Genomic DNA, 7,212 nt, shown 5'->3' on the forward strand with positions numbered 1-7,212 from the left:
TTGGCATCTGAGCTAACAACTGTTGCCAATCTTCTTTTTCTTTTCTTCCCAAAGCCCGCCAGTACACAGCTGTATATTCTAGTTGTGAGTGCCTCTGGTTGTGCTATGTAGGCCACTGCCTCAGCGTGGCCTGATGCATGCTGCCATGTCTGCACCCAGGATTTGAACCAGCGAAACCCTGGGCCACTGAAGTGGAGCACAAGAACTTAACCACTCGGCCGCGGGGCAGCCCCAGCACCTTTTCTTTAGACCTTCATATTCTCTTCATAGGTGGTATCTTCTAACTTTATTTTTGCCATTATCAGTTATTTTATTGCCTCTTTTTTTCTTTTGATAATTTTCTAATTCCTATTGGTGGTCTTCTCTTTCCCACTTAAATAAGTCTCTTTATCATTTCTCCTGAAGCTGGTTTCTTGATGATAAACTCCTTTAATATTGCTTGTCTGGGAAACTATCTCTCCTTCCATTCTGAATGATAACCTTGACAGGTAGAGTATTCTTGGCTGTAGAGTTTTTCCTTTCAGCACTTTAAATAGATATATCATGCCACTCCCTTCCATCCTGTAAGGTTTCTGCTGAAAAGTCAGCTGATAACCTTATGGGGTTTCCTTTGTATGCCACTTGTTGCCTTCTTGTGGCTTTTAGGATTCTCTTTCTCTTCAGCTTTGGACATTTTAATTCTAATATGTCTTGGTGTGGGCCTCTTTGGGTGTATATTGTTTGTGGCTCTCTGTGCTCTTGTACTTGGGTGTCTGTTTCCTTCCTTAAGTTAGGAAAGTTTTCAGCTATTATTTCTTCAAATAGATTCTCTGCCCCTTTGTCTCTCTCTTCTCCTTCTGGGACACCTATAATATGAATGTCATCAGTGTTAGTGCACTTCATGTTGTCCCAGAGTTCCCTTAAACTGTTATCATTCTTTATAATCTTTTTTCTTTTATCTGATTAGCATGGGTGATTTCCTCTAGTCTTTCATCCAGCTTACTGATCTGTTTTTCTGTATCATCTACTCTGCTATTAAATCCTCTAGTGATTTTTCATTTCCAGTATTGTATTCTTCTTTTCTGATTTGTTATTTTTTATATTTTACAATTCTTTGTTGATATTCTCACTGTATTCATCTATTCTTCTCCCAAGATTAGTGAGCATCCTTATGACTTTTTACTTGAACTCTTTGTTAGATAGATTGTTTATTTCTTTTCCATTTAGTTCTTTTTCTGGGGTTTTGTCCTGTTTCCTTGCTTGGAATATACTCCTTTGCCTCCTCACTTTGTCTCTTTCTCTGTGTATTAGGTGGGTCCACTACGTGTCTTGATCTTGTAGAGGTGGCCTTATGTAGGAGGCATCTTTGGAGACCCAGCAGTGTGCTTCCCTCTTGTCACCAGTTCCGAATGTTCCAGGAGTGACCGCTGTGTGGGCTATGTGTGTCCTCCTGTTGTGTCAGGATTGCTCTTGCCGTAGGTGCCCAGGGAGTCTAGGTTGTGCCCCTGGCTGACTGGTTGTAGTGCTCTGCTGCGTGTGGCGGATATGGACACTTAAGTCTGTTTATTGGCTTTGGGGAGCCTCAGTAGAGTTGAACAAAAGGTCTAATAGCACATTTCTGTTGCAGGTTTTCCGTTAAGCGGGTGGGTCCAGAACAGAGCTGATCATGAGGCTCAGGGGCTTACAATTGCTGCAGGACTTTGGCTTGCAAAAATGTTGTCAGCTCTCTCAGGATTGCAGCTGTGTGGGGCTGGCACCAGGCATGGGGGTATCCAGTTGTTCCAGGCTTTGGAAGGATGGGCCAATCCCCTATGTGGCTGTTTGAGAAGCACAGGCCTTCTGCCTCTGATAAGCCCCATGGCCCACAGGTCCACATCCACCCTCAACACAGTCCTGGCCCTGTGGACACTTCCCAACTCCCTGGAACAGACCCAGTCATTCCACTTTAGAGCCACCCACACACTCCACCAGTGCCCCACACTCTCCACCCACTTCTCATGCATGCCCTTCCCCACAGAGGCAGGGCCACTTGCCTGCCTGCAGAGGATGCATTTACAGAGTCTATGCAGGCTTAAAAGTTGCTTGAGGGCTTGCTGTGGGTGAGGCCAGTCTCTAGGGTGGGCTGTCTGCCCTGGCTGAGCTGGATTTATTCTACACTCTAGTGGGTGGGGCAGACTCTGAGCTAACAGGCCAGGGGAAGAACTCCAAGGGCATCTGCCAGCATCTGTGTCAGCACACCTGTACTAGGTCACGATAAAGGCTGCTGCCAATGTCTCAGTCCCTGAAGAGGTCTTACATCTCACTGAGATGCACCCAGAGCCTATCAGGTGAGTCTCTTTTTACCAAAGGACCTTGCACCTTTCTTTCTGGTAATTTTAGGTTGCTTTCCAAAACAGGGAAGTTTGTGTGTGGGCCTTTTGAGAGCTGGCTTTTTTCTGCTTTTGTCCAATAGCTTTCTAGGGATATTCCTCATTGTAGTTAATAGTCAGCAAAGCCAGGTATTATAACACTCATTTCAGTTGTACTGAGTCTGAAGGATGCTTATAGGGGCAGTGTTCCCCTGGTCAGGTACCCCACTCCTCTGGGGAAGACTGCACACCTTAGGGCTCCTCCCACCCAGTGTGAAGCTTTGCAGCTCACAAAGTTGGCTGTTTTCTCTCCAGACAGGAATTTCTGCCTCAGTCAGGAATGTCTCATGATGCGGGGCTTCCTTTTACCCAGTTTTCAGTTCTTTCTTAGGGGTAATTGCTTCAAACACAGTTGTAACTTCGTTGTGCTCATGGGAAGAGGTGAGTTCAGAGTCCACCTACAACACCATCTCGACACCACTCTCCTCAGGAACACTCTTTCAATAAATGTGAGAGAGAGCCTGAATGAAGGACTAAAACTGCAAAGATTGAAGAGGCAACTGTCAAGATGATTCTCAAGAGGGAGAAGCAAGAGTTTTCCCCACCACCGTACTCTACTCGATGGATGTTATAGATATTGCACAGCTAGAGTGAGAAGTCTTAAATCTCTTCTAGACACAAAACCTTTCACACTTACCAGGAAGCAGAGTTCAGGAGGAGCATTCTTCCAATACATGTGAGACAGAGCCTGAGTGAAGGGCCTGAACTGCAATGTGGGAAAAGACACTTGCTGATGATCCTAAAGAGCTAGAGTTGAGAGCTTTTCTGCACAGTGCACTTTCTTTCAATTGATATTATAGATATTCTCTTCAAATTGTAGAGAAATGTTTAAAAGCCCTTTTAGGAAAATATCAATATGACTCTGAGCAAGAAGAGCTCAGCAAGAATTTTCCTTCATCACACGTGAGAGCCTGTGTGTAGCCTGAATGGCAATGTATTAAAAGTCACTTATCAAGAAGATCCAAAAGATCTACAAGCAGGACCTTTTCCTCACTGTATACCCTCTTTGAATGACGTTACAGATAACCTGTCCTGGCTGTAGTGAAGACTTTTCAATCTCCCCATGGAAGAAACCCCTTCACAATATGGGCAGCTGAGTTCAGCAGGAACATGTTTCATGCAATGGAAGAGAGAATCCGAGCGAAGGCTCAGGACTGCAGTGTGTGAGAAGGCACTTAGAAGGACGATCCTAACCAGCTACAAGCCAGAGATTTTCTGCACAGTGTACTTTCCTTGAATGGATGCTATAGATACTCTCTCACAGCTGTGATAAAATGTTAAAAAGCTCTCCTAGGAGAGGGTCACCTCCAGCTCCTGTCAAGGTGAGCTCAGCAATAGTTTTCCTTCATCACATGAGAGTGAGAGAATCTGTGTAGACTGAATGGCATGTATGAAAAGTCAATTATGAAGACGATACTAAAGAGCCACAAGCCAGAGATTTTTCTACACAGTGTAACCTCATTGAATGAAAGTTACAGATAATCTGTCCCAGCTGAAGTGAAAGCTTTTAAATCTCTCCTTCGAAGCAGCCCCTTCACAGCTATGGGCATCTGAGTTCAGCAGGAAGATGCTTTCATGACCTGGGAGAGAGCCTGAGGGAAGGCGGTGAACTGCAATGTGTGCAAGAGCCCTTACTAGGACCATGCTAAACAGCTACAGGCCAGAGATTTTCCGCACAGTGTACTTTCCTTGAATGGATTTTATAGATATTCTCTCCCAGCTGTAGTGAAAATTTAGGAGCTCTTCCAGGAAAATGTGACTACAAGCACCTGGCAAGCAGAGCTTAGCAATAGTTTCCCTTCATCACATGCGATCAGAGCCTGTGTGTAGACTGAACTGGAGCGTATTAAAAGTCACTTATCAAGAAGATACTAAAGAGGTAGAAGCAGGAGGTTTTCTGTGAACCCTCATTGAATATTTCTTACAGATAATCTGTCCCAGGTATAGTGAAAACTTATAAATCTCTTCCTGGAAGAAGTCCCTTCACAGCTATGGGCAACTGAGTTCAGTAATAAGGTGCTTTCATGACACAGGAGAGAGCCCGAGTGAAGGCGGTGAACTGCAAGCTGTGAAGAGGCACTTTCCAGGATGATCCTAAAGAGCTACAGGCCAGAGATTTTCTGCACAGTGTACTTTGCTTGAATGTGTGTTATAGATAATCTCTCCCAGCTGTAATAAAATCTTAAAGCTCTCCTGGGAAATGTCACATCCTGCTTCTGACAAGGTGGTTTCAGCAATAGTTTTCCTTCCTCACATGGGTATGAGAGCCTGTGACTAGACTGCTTGGCACTGAGTTAAAAGTCACTTATGAAGACAAAATGAAAGAGCCAAAAGTAGAACGTTTTCCAATGTGTGTGCTAGCACTGGGTGAATGTTACAGATGATCTGTCCCAGAGAAAGTGAAAGGTTTTCAGTCTCTCCTTGGAAGATGTCCCTTCACAGCTATGGGGAGCTGAGTACAGCAGGAACAGGCTTTCATGATGTCGTAGAGATCCTGAGTGAAGGCCAGGAACTGCAATACGTGAGGCACTTACCTAGATGATCTGAAACAGCCAGAAGCCAGAGCTTTGCTGCACAATGTACTTTGCTTGAACGTGTTATACTTATTTTCTCCCAGCTGTAGTGAAATGCTTAAGTGCTCTCCCGGGAAAATGTCACTTCCAGCTCCTTGCAAGCTGAGCTCAGCAATAGTTTTCCTTCATCACATGCGATCCGAGCCTGTGTGTAGACTGAATGGCTGTCTATTAAAAGTCACTTACAAAGATGATCTGGAAGAGCCACAACTTGAGAGGTCATGTTGGAGGTGTAGGGGGACTTTGAACTCTCCTCCTCCCACGAACAGAACCAAGATACAACTTGAACTGAAAAGTGGATAAAAAGAACCCCTGCTTCATGAGACTTTCCTGACTGAGCCAGAAGAGCCAGAATTTCCTGTCTGAGAGAAAAAAAGCCAACTTCCTGAGCTGCAGAGCTTCACAGCTAGCTAGGAGCAGTCCTAAGGTGTACAGCCTTCCCTGGAGGAGTGGGGGACCTGACGGGGATTGTTACCCCTAAAGCATCCTTTACATTTAGCATAACTGAAAATAGTGTCATAATATCTGATGTTGCTGGCTATTAACTACAACGGGGAATACCACTAGAAAAGTTACTGGACAGAAGAGGCAAAAAAAGCCTGCTTTTAAAGGGCCCACACACAAACTTCCCTGTTTTGGGAAGCAACCTAAATTCAGAAAGAAAGGTATAAAGTCCTTTGGTGAAAAGAGACTCACCTGATAGGCTCTGGGTGCATCTCTGTGAGACGTAAGACCTCTCCAGTGACGGGGACGTTGACAGTAGCCATTATTATGACCTAGTACAGGTGTGCTGACACAGATGTTCCAGATGCCAGTGGAGTTCTTCCCCTGGCCTGTTAGCCCAGAGTCTGCCCCACCCACTAGAGTGTAGAATAAATCCAGCTCAGCCAGGGCAGACAGCCCACCCTAGAGACTGGCCCCACCCAACCGCAAGCCCTAAAGGAACATTTTGGCCTGCATAGACTGTGTGCCTGGATCTTCTGCAGTCATGTGAGTTGGTCCACCTCTGCAGGGTAGGGTGGGCATGAGGAGTGGGTGAAGTGTGTGCGGCATTGGTTGAGTGTGTGTGGGCCTCTGCAGTGGGGAAACTGGATCTGCTCCAGGTGATCTGGATGTGTATATGTGCCAGCACTGTCTTGAAAGTGGGTGTGGACATGTGGGCTGTGGGGCTTATCAAGATAGAAGACCTGTACTTCTCAAACAGCCACATAGTGGATTGGCACCGCCTTCCAAGGCCTGAAACAATTGGGTAGTCCTGTGCCTGGGGCCAGGCCCACTCAGCTGCAATCCTGACAGAGCTGACATCAGCGTTGCAAGCAAGAGGACTGCAGCAGTTTTAAACACCTGAGCCTCACAACTGGCCACACTGGGCATCTACCCACTTAACAGAAAACTGCAACAGGAGTGCGCTATTACATCTTGCATCCAACTGTGCTGGGGGCTCCTCAACCCTGGTAAACAGATTGAAGGGTCCATACCAGCCACATGCAGCTAAGCATTACAACCAGCTGGCCAGGGGGACAGGCTAGGCTCCCTGGGCACCTGCAGCAAAAGCAACTCTACCACCACAACAGAAATACACATGTAGCCTACAAGGTTCACACCTGGAACATTTGGAACTGGTGACAAGAGGGAAGCACACTGCTGGGCCTGAAAATGTGTCTCCTACATAAAGCCACTTCTCCAAGATCTTGAGACATAGCTGACCCACCTGATACTTAGCTATATATGCTAAGAAAGAGGCAAAATGAGGAAGCAAAGGAGTACATTCTGATCAAGGGAACAAGGCAAAACCCTAGAAAAAGTACTAAATGAAACAGAAATAAACAATCTACCTGACAAAGACTTTAAGCAAAAAGTCATAAGGATGCTCACTGATCTTGGGAGAAGAATGGATGAATACAGTGAGAATATCAACAAAGAATTGGAAAATATATAAAAAGAATGAATCAGAAATGAAGAATACAATACTGGAAGCAAAAAATTCAGTAGAGGAACTCAATAGTAGAGTAGGTGATACAGAAGAACGGATCAGCGAGCTGGACCAAAGAATAGAGGAAATCACCCAAGCTGAACAGATGACAGAAAAAAGAATAGAGGAAATCACCCAAGCTGAACAGATGACAGAAAAAAGAATAGAGGAAATCACCCAAGCTGAACAGATGACAGAAAAAAAGAATTAAAAAGAACAAGAACGGTCTAAGGGACCTCTGGGACAACATCAAGTGCACTAACATCCATATTATAGGTGT

This window comes from Equus asinus, unplaced genomic scaffold (genome assembly GCF_041296235.1).
Source record: "Equus asinus isolate D_3611 breed Donkey unplaced genomic scaffold, EquAss-T2T_v2 contig_803, whole genome shotgun sequence".
NCBI lineage: Eukaryota > Metazoa > Chordata > Mammalia > Perissodactyla > Equidae > Equus > Equus asinus.